We start from the raw sequence: 11,875 nt of genomic DNA, 5'->3' as shown, positions 1-11,875 counted from the left end.
CTCCTCACCACTCACCCTCCTCCTCCCTCCTCACCACTCACCCTCCTCCTCCCTCCTCACCACTCACCCTCCTCCTCCCTCCTCACCACCCTCATCCGAGCATCTCAGGGCCTCACCGTATATCACCCCTTCTGCCCTTGTATTATCTTCTCTCTTCTTTCAGCTCTCAGCATTTTTTTTTAACTTGGAAAAGATTTACTTTAGAAACTATGTTCCTCTCTTCCCCTTTCCAGTTAGTTTTTAGGTACTGTTCTTGATGTAAAACACATTGGTTTAGCACATGCTCAGTGCATTCCTGGCTTCAAATGGGTGATGCCATAGGCCATTAGGAGTTAGAGATTTTACACCTGTCCCATGTTAGAGTGTGTGTTAGGTCACCTCCAAAATGTCCTTCACATATCAAGCAGGCTTCCCACACATCGAGGTCTCCATTGTTTCACCATCACTTTCTGTGCTCCACAGAGCACTTCCTCTCCTGGCTGCCATTCTAGCTGCAAGGCATGTGGGCGTCATTTTGTGTCTGCTATATTCCGGAGTGTAAAAATACCTTGAGAGAGTACTCGGAGGCACCGGCGAGCTCTCTGCTGTCTCTAGAAAACTACTGGTGAGTATTTCTAGAGAGAAGACTTCTGATCAGAATGTGGTCCGCTCCCTCTGGGAAGAGTATTGTCTTGATTGGTAGCGAGACTAAAGAACCTCCTAGTATCTCTTAGCTATCACTGACTCAGGACGTCAGCTAAAATATCGTCTCAGCTTGCTCTAGAATGAAGAGTTTTCCAGGCAACTGCATCCCTAGCTACTAGTGTGTGCTTTTTAGCTTTCATCCAAATTTAGATAGAGATTCACGGGAATGTAAGGCATCATTTTATTTTATTTTAACTTTTTTATTGATTTTATTGAGCTATACATTTTTCTCTGCATCCCTTCTTTCCTCTCCCCTCCCCTCTCCCATGGTGGCACTCTATAAATAATTGCACAATGAACAAGAATAGATGGCGGGTCAAGTAGGAAGAGACAATGGAAACTTGGGCAGTCCTTTTAGAGGACTGATTTGGTAATAGTCCACCACATCCAGCAGATCATTGGCTTTATCTCTTTGGGGGACTTCTAGTGCCTGTTGATTGAATTAAGTTGGGAAGTTAGCACATTGGAAGGCCTACACTTACTTATGTTTTTTAAAAAACAGTTTATTAAAATGCAAGGTCACATACCATACAGATCACCTATTAAAAGTGTATATAATTCAGTGTTTTTAGTATAGTGTATTATTTACTTTAAAAATATTTTTGTAAAATATATGTACCAAATCTTTGTAACACTGTAACATGTCATTTGTATCAGTCCAAGTTCTCAGAGGAGCAGAACCAAGAGAATATGTATGAATGCATGCTTACATAATTTTAAAGGAGATTTTAGTAGAGTTACACAATTGGAGAGTAGAGAGTACATCCATGGATGTCTATGTACCACAGAGATGTAAGTCTCGGTAGATACTCAGGATCCAGAAGCCTCAGAACGAGAAAGATGCTGCAGACTGATCTGAGGCTGCAGGATTAGACGCTCACTGGAAGTCACTAGTGTGAAATGATGTTGGAAGGCAGGAGCGTCTAGAGTCTGGTGTCCGTCAGTGATGGCTGCAGCAATAGACAATTTGCTCAAGATTTGTGCTTACGTACCCTTGCTGGCTCCTATCCCACCCCCACCCAGCGTGAATAACCAGGATTTTACTTTCTATCCATATACGAATTTGACCACTCTAGGTGCCTACAACACTTGTCTTTTGCATTTGACTTATTCATTAAAATAATAGTCTCAGAGTTTATCCATGTTGTAGTATGCGTGAGAATTTTATCCCTTTTCAAAGATGAATGGTAGCCCATTGTTTATCAATTCATCTATTAATGTACATTTGAGTTATCTCCCCCTTTTGGCTACTTGTGAACAAGTAGCTGTTCAAATCCAGAAGGGTTAAATTGCAACCCATTCTTTCGTATAACCTAGCATAGCGGGAAAAGAATTTGGCTTGAATTCTGTTGCTGTCATTCAGGAATCAATATGATTCAAAAGGACTCCTCCTAGAAGAGATGCTAGGAGAGTATCTTGTTAGGGTTCCTGTCACCATGAAGAGGCACCATGACCTTGGCAACTCCTATAAAGGAAAACATTTAATTGGGGCTTACAATTTCAGATGTTTAGTCCATTATCACATGGCTGGACATTGTGTCATGCAAGCGCAAGCAGACATGGTCCTGGAGAAGGAGCTCAGAGTTCTACATCTTGATCGGCAAACAAGAAGTGAACGGAGACACTGAGAGCATCTTGAGCATAGGAGACCCCAAAGCTCACCTTCACAGGGAAACATTTCCTCCAACAGGGCCAGACCTACCCCACTCCACCTAATAGTGTAGCTCCCTGTGGGGGCATTTCCTTTCAGACCACCAGAGAGCTTCCCAAGAAGTGGTGATATATATAAACGGGACCAAGGTAGAAGTGCAGAAAATAAGAAGAGAGTGACAGGCAGAAAAGGTTGTGTTGTGCTGTTTCCCTGTTGCTAATGTTGTAAGGCTTTAGCAAAAAGCTAAGCGTAGACAGTAGTCATGTGACCTATGGTTTCTGAATGGTTCACAATTGAGGCCCATAACTACAGGTTATGAAAGGAAGACAGCTCAAATCCTAGTGACTCAGGGACCTACAGAGGTCTTTGTACTTGTAGGGAAAGAATATAAAAGTCCTCTATTCTACTTGATTTTATTAAATATGTGAAATATATTAATCTACTCCTTGTTTCTAAAATGCCGTTGTGATGGGGTTCATCCTTTGCCATCTACACATTCTCCGTGGCTCTCTCCCACCATGTAGCTGTGCTCACGCTTGTAGACTACGTGCCTTGCTCGTGTTCTTTCTGTGTAACTTTCTCTGCTGCTTAAGGGAGACTGAGACACCATATCTTCTCTTCTACCCTTAGCCTCCTGGAGACATTGGGAGGAGAAACACATGGCTATCCTGTGTGCTAATTTGACTACTTTCCTTCTTTGGAGCTTGCTTTGTTCTTCTAGTTAAAAAATTAATTTTACCGGCTAAATAATTGTAGGTATTTATGAAGCACAGAGTGATATTTTGATATGTTTTGAATGTGGAATTAATAAATCAGAGTAATTAACAAATCTATCACCATATAGAGCTAGTTTTCTGATTGACAGCATTGAAAAAATTTCTTTTGGCAATTTTAAGGTATACAATTTTTATGTATTGTATCCACCACATGATAATGTGGATAAACTCAGAGGATGTTATGCTAAGTAAAATATCTATTTATGTGCTCACTTTATTCACATAGAAACACTTATTGGGTGCCTGCTATGTTTGAAGTGCTATAGTAAACACTGTGGATGAAGGAAAAAGTATAATGAAGTTTTGTCCTGAAGTGAGATGACCAGTCAAGTCAATCATAAAGCAAAATCAATGGCCATGGTCCATGGCTCCTCAGCATCAGTTACGTACCTGGTGTTGCTTTCCCAGACTAAGTGCTTGTGAAGATCCTCCGGTCTAATCTTCCATGAAACATTGGCCTAACCACTAGGCATGGAGTTGGGAGAAGACTTGAGGTAAGAGGATTTCTGTGTACTTTGAGTCTTTCCTGGACTACATAGTGAGTTCTAGACTAGCCTGGGCTACAGAAAATTCCAGACCAGTCTAAACTTGTAGAGTGAGATCTGCCACTCCCCTCCCCAAAGTTCCCTAGTAATCTAAAGCTTCACTTAAATATTAGTTATCCCACAGAAAATGATTTTCTAGGGTATCAGTCAATCTAAGAAGACTTTCTAGATACAGATGCAGCAGAGGAGACAGCAATATGGTAACTGCTAACAGGAGAAAGTCCTTTTCTGGGTACTGAGACATTGGGACCAGTCTGGAAACATGAATGATCTGCCTGTCTAGAGCCACTCCCTGGAGCGCTGGAGTTCCTGGGTAGTCATAGCTTACTTACCTTCATCCTTGGAGCTGCCGCACCGAGTGAGAGGTGTAAAAGAGCGGTCTGATTCTCGCAGGTTTGTTTGCTCTTCCATCTGTTTGCTTTGGCAGGGCCTCACCAGCTGGCTGTGAGTTTTTTTCCTCCTGTATATTGAGAACACAGGCTTGCATTATCACACCCCTCATTCCTTTTCAAGAAGTTCCTCCGTGAGCCCTAGTCTATCTCTCTGTCTTCTTTTCTACACACTTTCTCTTTCCCCCTCCTAGATCCCGTGGCTTCCATATGCACAATGAGGTCTTTTGGGGACACGTTTGTTGAGCAGCAGGTGATGCTGGGAGCCACTATAAAGTCAAAACCCCACACAGAGATAGATCTTTTCTCCTAAAGATTCATGAATTTACTCCTGACATTTGCCCAGTATAGCTGGGAGCCATGTCTCATATTTGCCTAAGAAATGTAACAGAATATTTGGTTAAGGCTGTTTCAGATCCTTTCTGGCATTTTTGACATCAGAGAGGTCACCAGAGCAAAAGAATTGTTCATCCTGGCACATATCTATTCGGAATTGCTTTGGTCTAGGTTTAGGTATCAATAAAGTAGTTAAAGATTTTTTTTATTAGATTTTTTTAAAAAAAATACCAATCCAAGTTCCCACTCTTTCCCCTCCTCCCATTCCCTACACACACCCTCCCACGCCACCCCCATCTAATCCTAAGAAAGGGTAAGGCACTTTGCTTTGTGAAAGGCCCAAGGCCCTCCCTACTATATCTAGGCTGAGCAAGGTATCCATCCAAACTTTCCTCATCCAGAGTAAACAAAGAGCTGATCAGTTTTCCTTCTCTACTGGAAAAAAAATCAGAATTTTTGTATTTTTATTAAACATCTGTGTTTTCATGTTTAATGTGCTCAGCACTTCAGTAATAAGTATTATTTGGTGCTAATTTATTCCCAATATTTTTAAGCCGAATAAATTTTTAAAGTGGAGGGGAGATATATTCAATTATATTTTGCTAAAATTGAATTTAAGAAACGAAACCCTAGTCTCTGTGGTGGGAGTACACTGTGCAGCTGTTTTCTCTACTTTATTTGGTTGCCTCTGGCAGAAAGCAGATTTATTATTTGGGGCTGCCTCTAAATTCATTCTTTGACAGCCATGTCCTTGTAGTCACCAAACTGTTCCTTTTCCATTCATTAAATGGCAGCAAAACGGCCTCTAAAACTGTGTCTCCATAACAGAAAACCCATCTCATCCGCCCTGCTTGATTGTCCCACGTTTCCTGAAGGGACAATGAACACCTTTCTACCTCTCTCCTAAAACTCCTAATTGATTGGGCAGACTTGGTAGTTGCTAACTCTGTTGTTTCCCTTTGGGAAGCCAGCCATTTCTCCGGAAGAGGAACAGTCTAACATTGTGCTTTGGGTCCTCGAGAGAGGATGGAGTGCTAGCATTTGTACATTCTCCGTGATTTGATAGAAGGGCTTAGGATCAATGTGTAGGTGAACAGATACACAACCAGTGAATTGTGCTGTGACAGCAAGGACACACAATCCGATGGCAGGCAGAAGAGACACGGGTGGTGTGTGGAGCATGTGCGCACCTCTCCCTGTGTGAAGCTCATAAGGTGCATACCCACATTCTGCCATGAAAAATACAGAGTATGAGTCCAGGCTTCCTTCCTGGGCATGCTCATTTGAGTCCTGGGGTATATAGGGAGAACACATAGGCATTCTGCCTAGAAGCCGCTGTTAAACACCAGGCTCTCAGAAAGAAAGCAGAGACCCACCACGAATCACAGCCTTGCTACAGACAACCAAGGCCCCAATAAACAAGCCAGTCTTATCAGTTAGACAGTCCTTGCCTGGGGAACTTCTCACAAGCTGCAGTCCCAGACCCGGCCAGGCCAGCCTTGTCCACAGGCCTTTCAGAAGACAGCTGCAGGCTGTGCTGGCCTCCCTCCACAGCCTTGCAGTCTTGCTTTTGTAAACAGTGTGTGTGTGTGGGGGGGGGGTACACTGAACCTGACTGACAGGGACGAGGGGTGGCCTTGGGAGACAGACTATTAGAGGTCAGACTTTAGAAAGAACCAAAAAAAAAAAAAAATTGGAGAATTCTCTGTAAAAATTTCTGTGTTAAAGAAACCTGAGAAGTATGATTTCTTAAAATTATAGTTTATCATAATTTGTGTTATATTCTGTGCATGTGAGAAGACTGGTTACAGAATTTTCTGACTTAGTTCCTGTACAATTGAAATTAAGTCTTGTTGTCAACAACTTAAATTAGACCATGTTGCTTATTGAACAATTATATCTGTGGGTAAATGTTTCTGGAATAGCTGGGACCTTCCTAGTACATTATTGGAAGTATGAATACCGATTGGGTTCATCCAGAAATGCAATTAGAAGTTAGTAACAGGCTACAGTATTTCTTTTATAAAACAACTCAACTATTCTGAAACCATTTAGTCAAGTAAAATAGTTTAGAAATTATAGCATCGCCCTGTTTTGAATAGTAGCTGTTCTTTTAAAAAGTCAAGTGAATTAAGAGCTGTTAGGTAGGTGAATGAACAAAGATGCTAGGATCATGGAGAAATGGCAGGAAGCCACCTGTTTCCTTCCCACTGACGGAAAAGAGTGTGGTTTCTTCCTGTGTAAAGGTTCAAAGCTGCCTTAGTACAAGATAGGCATCATTTCCTGTCTCTATTCTGTAAGATTGTCACCCAGGATCTGGGGAGCACAGCCGTTCTGATGGAAGCAAAGAGGAAAAGAAGTTGGGTGTTCTGGGACTCGACTTGGGAGACTGCCATAAGGAGCCATACTACTGAGCCTGCTTTCTGGAAGACTGAGTGCCTGCTTTGCCAATAACAGGGATTTGATCTTACGTGGCATGAACAGTCTTCTCTTGTTGCTGCAGTTTAAGGGTTACAGTTCTGCTGTGACTGGCAGTGTTTTCTCTACGGGGAATTTAAAATTCATTTCCTTAGGGCTCAGAGCGAATAGGCACCAGTGCACAACACTATTTGTGCATGTATGTGTACATCTTTGTGTGTGTGCCTTGTCTTTGCTCCCTGTCTCTCACTTGCTTTCTCTTGCTATTGTTCTTTTTCATTTCTGAAGTGAAATTCCTGTCAACACTGAGCAGCTCACAGAAGATGAAAAGCCTTCCTTATCACCCGCCCTTTTTCATCCCAAACTAGATGGTCTCCCTGGGTAGAGGAGCTTCCATGAGGAGACCTACACAAACCAGCATCCCTCTTCTTTGCACAAATACATCTTGTCCACATTCCAGGATTTGTTGGTCACTGAAGACCTTTTCTGTCAAATGCTATACTAGTCAAGTGAGTACTGGCAGAAGCAGAGTGTGACAACTGCCTAGAAAAGGTGGTTTCCTAATTCTCCATGGCAGATGCAGAAAGGGATGCCAGACACTTCACGGATGTAATCTTGTATTATACAATAAGCATTTATTGACATAAACAGTAGGAATGTATAAGATCAGGACTAATGAAGGCAAAAATCAGTCAGAGAAAACACGTTCACATAACTGTGCCATTTATGCCCTAGGCATAATTTATAGAGAGTTCATAGTGAACAGTACATGGTTCCTTATGAATCAACCCTCACTCTGGAAGAGCAAGAGTCTAGACAGTGAAGAAGAGTGAGCAAACAAGTCAGTGCACTGTGAAGGGCTGGCAGGAATTGAATCTGGAACAGGCAAGCTGTGCTGAAGGGTGACATGCAGTCTGACACCGTGATGCTGAAGACGTTTAGGGACAACTCAGGCAAAGGGGAAAGATCCTTCAGCTTGAACGACAGGGAAAGGGGACTTGACAGTTAATTCTGCACAGGTAAGAGGCACCCTAAGCATGGGTCAGGTCAGTGTGGCCGAAGCAGAGAGTCCTGGAAGTGAGGGTTAGAACTGGGTCACCAGACAGAAGAGAAGATCTAAACGCAAGGAACTTGGCCACCATGTTAACAAGGTTGAAATTTCTTTTCATTTTACTGTTTTCTCTCCAATCTCTCAACCATACTCAATGGTCTCATCTTAGTCTTATAGTAGGTGCTGGAAGCTTAGAGCCCAACTATTGTATTTTTCTGTCTACACAGTGAACCAGTGGCAGTCATCTAGGGAGTAAGGGGTAGATAACAGGTAGAAGGTTTGTGTCACACACACCCCCACCGCAATGTTGGGGCTAAAATGTCATGAATATCTCTATAATCTCTATAATAATCCAGCAAACAAACATGATTTGTTAACTGGACAAATCATGAAATTCTGTTTAGAGGTGAGTTTAAGACTTTTAGTAGGAATGAATACATTCCCGCATAGCATGATGAGTTGTAAGAAACACGCAGAATGCAGGACTCTGATGGGAAGTGCGAGCCACCATTCTTCATGGGCAATTCTAGTAATGCGATTTAGCACAGGATTTAGTACTGTTTAATCTGATGTGTGTGTGTGTGTGTGTGTGTGTGTGAGTGTGTGTGTAAATCTTCCTCAGTAAGTTGAAGAGTTCCCAGAAAGCTTCTTTATCTGGGAAGACAGGGTATACTGAGTCACCCACTCAGCAGCTCTCCTCTTAAAACTCTTTCTAGGCTGGCTTCAATCCCTCCTTCACCTTGAGGCCACCGTCTGCACTTGGGTGCTTCTCATTCCAGGCCTGTCCTTCATCCCTTCACCAAGGGTGTAGGAGAAATACCACCCTGCACGGGATGAGAAGATCACATCAAGGTGATATTTCTGGTGTCAGCTCTTCTTCCTTCTTTCTCCGGGTTGGACATCACTGCTTACTCCCAGAACGGTCTGACAGTGGGGACTATTGCCTGGGTACTTATTTAAAGGAATCTAAGTCAGTATATTACAGAGCGACTTGCACATACACATTTATTGCTTCAATATTCATAACAGCCAAGACGGATCCAGTCTAGAAGACCATCAATGCATGTTGAGTGCATAAAACATTGTGGAGTAGAATTTTATTCAATGGGAATTTTATTTGATTATAAAGAGGCATGAAATAATATCAATAGAAGAAAAACGGATGGAACTGAGATGATTATGTTAAGTGAAATAACTTAAAAGAATAAAGGTCATTTTCTCTCAGACACAGAATCCAGATTTATATATATATGTATACATACATATATGTGTATATAAATATATAAGCATCAGTCCATACATAACATATATTTAATTTAAATTGACACAGAAGTTTTGAATTTCAGTGAAGTTTGTTTTCTCAACTTTTGTTGCTAGTGATCATGCTCTGGTGTCAAGGTAAAAAACTCTTGTCTAGCCTTATCTCCCAAATATTGCCTATTTTCTAAATTTTTGGGGGGAGGGGTTTCGAGACAGGGTTTCTTTGTGGTTTTGGAGCCTGTCCTGGAACTAGCTCTTGTAGACCAGGCTGGTCTCGAACTCACAGAGATCCGCCTGCCTCTGCCTCCCGAGTGCTGGGATTAAAGGCGTGCGCCACCACCGCCCGGCTTCTAAATATTTTATAAGGTTAACCTTGCTCATTTAAATCTGCAATGCATTTGAGTCCATCTTTGTCAGTGCTGTGAGGAATGAGTATTCCTCTAATGTTCTCGGTTGTTTGGAGCAGGACCTGTGCTGGTAACACCCTTGCTCCTGGGAAATGACCCCTATGCCCTGGCAATGATTGACATGTTGGTACATCCCAGTTGAGTCTCTTTCCTGATCTCTGTTCTGAAGTGCTGCTCCACATGCCATTCTTTCTACGGCTACAGCATGACTGCCCACTGCAGCTATACGATAATTCCTGAAGTAGGCAGACTGACTCCTCCCACTTCAGTCTTCTTTGTTAAACTGCCTGAGTGATGCCATTCCTTTGTTTTCTCATACAAAATTTAGGATAATATAATTTATATTTGCATAGCAATCTTGCTTGGATTTTTTTTAGGAGACTTATGTAGTCTTATACTCAACTGGGGAGAATTTTTATATTTTCTATACTGACTTTCAATACATGAATGTATTTTCCATAAATACACTTATTTACATCCTTGAATTCTCTCATCAGTGTTTTTTGCAGTATTTTCAGCAGACACATCTTATTTTTATAGTGTAGCTATGTATTTTAATTTTTAGGTAGGCATGTTACTGTATTTTTAATATGCCATGTGTTCATCAATAGCAGATGGAAATACAATTGGATAGTTTCATTTTTTAGGTACAGTGAACCCTAAGAAGGTAGAGAGATATCTCACATACATCCACCCACTCCCTAATATAGAGTCTCCACACCACAGCACTATAGGCCAGCGTGGTAAACCTGTCACCGTTAATAACCTACACACATCCATCATAACCAACCAAATGAGCACACCGATGATGTTACTGAGTTTCATATTTTGTGGCTCTGTTGACTTACCTGTTTGCAGTTGTTCTCAGAGGTTTTGGGGACCAATTTCGATGATTTATCTAGATAATTATGCCAGCTGCAAATAATATTGACATTTCCATTTCTTCACTTCTATCTTGTATACTTTTTGTTTCCTTTCTTTTCTATATTTTAACCAAACAAAACTTCTTCTACTACAGCTAATAGGAGTTGGAAGAATGTATATCTTGCTCTATTCCTAATATCACAAGGAAATTTCTTGTATTATTGTTATCTGAGCTTTTAAACACAAGTGGGTCTTCTGAGTTTTGCTCTTTTTTCCATGAGATCACGTAGCCTCTCATGTCTCATCTTAGCTCGATAAGCTGATTCGAAAGCCTAGATGGAAGAGCTCCCTGGTCTAAAACCCCATTCACGTTTAGTTGGTTTGCTCTGTTCCCTTCTCCAAAAAAGGAATGAAACATTGTTTTTGGCCGTTATAACAAAAAGTTCTACTTTTTAACTGTTAATGAGTCTATCAACTATTGTTTAAGATATTTCAATGGTGTAAGATTGGACTGTTTGTACTAATGGTCACTTAATTGAATGAGTAGTTTGAAGAATGAGTATATAATGTGAATTTTTTTCTAAGCATTGTTTTTAATCAGGAGACTTCAGTTGATTAACCATCCATTCAAGGAGGTCAAGCCTCGCATGCATCAACTCTTCTTCCATGGCTCGTTGATGTCACTGGGCAAAGGCTGGGGTTATTAAGTTATCTGGGGCCATGGGTTCCAAAGTAGTTTAACTGGTGATGTGGTAATGAATGATCTCTTCTCTAAGGTTCTGAGAGGGCATTCCTCGTCTTTCTCCTCCTCCCCCCTTCTTTCTCCTATCCCCTCCTCTTCTCTAGGAAGCCTTATAGAGAGCTGGAACACATCACTCGTTAGTCCATAAAATTAAACAGAAGAGACAATGACTTTTTAAGTTATTTTTTGTCGTAACCCACAAGACTGGAATAGTCTTAGGGGCTATAATTTGTAAATATGTTAAATGTATATTAAAATGCATGAGAACCGTATCTTTTTTGCCCATTCCTTCCTGTACTGCCGATGGTTTGAGCTTTTGCTGTGTTCTGTGTGTTTGTACTGGAACTGCTCTGATGACAGACCCCAGTGTGGCAGACCTTCTAAGAGACTCCTTGTGGCTAGTATTTGAGTCTCTGGGGCATTTTTAGGCCTTTAATTGGCATTCCCTGAGCATTTTTGACATTGTTAGGAAAGTTTAGATCACTTGGAGCTTTTTCATTTCAGATTCAATTTTCCATTTCTCCTACTTTTAGACCTTCCAAAAAATAGTTTCTGGTGGATTTCATTTAATTTTCCTCAGTCCTTGGCTTACTGGCCTCGGAGGGTTCATGGAGTGTGTTGTTCTTGCTTTCACATCACCGGCCACAGCAATGGGAACACAGGTGCTCAATTCCCCAGAGATTTTCTTCATCACACTCCTAGGGAGCTTGACATCATACTCAACTATCTGCTTGCTGCTTTCTCAATCTTTA

At 41.4% G+C, this 11,875-nt stretch overlaps 1 protein-coding gene across 3 annotated transcripts in view; it reads left to right on the top strand.

The window, feature by feature from the left end:
• Csgalnact1 (chondroitin sulfate N-acetylgalactosaminyltransferase 1) overlaps positions 1–11,875 on the top strand; it is a 339,276-nt gene that overhangs the window by 202,962 nt on the left and 124,439 nt on the right. The window contains exon 1 of one of the 3 annotated variants that reach the window (XM_026789581.1): positions 584–604. The exons of the other annotated variants lie outside the window; for them this stretch is intronic. The gene's annotated coding sequence lies outside the window, so the exon portion shown is untranslated. Of the gene's footprint in view, positions 1–583; positions 605–11,875 lie in introns of those variants that run through there. 3 annotated transcript variants of the gene reach the window in all.

The sequence above is a fragment of the Microtus ochrogaster genome, unplaced genomic scaffold, assembly GCF_000317375.1.
Source record: "Microtus ochrogaster isolate Prairie Vole_2 unplaced genomic scaffold, MicOch1.0 UNK23, whole genome shotgun sequence".
In the NCBI taxonomy this organism is placed as follows: domain Eukaryota; kingdom Metazoa; phylum Chordata; class Mammalia; order Rodentia; family Cricetidae; genus Microtus; species Microtus ochrogaster.
This window is presented reverse-complemented; position numbering and strand designations above follow the sequence as displayed.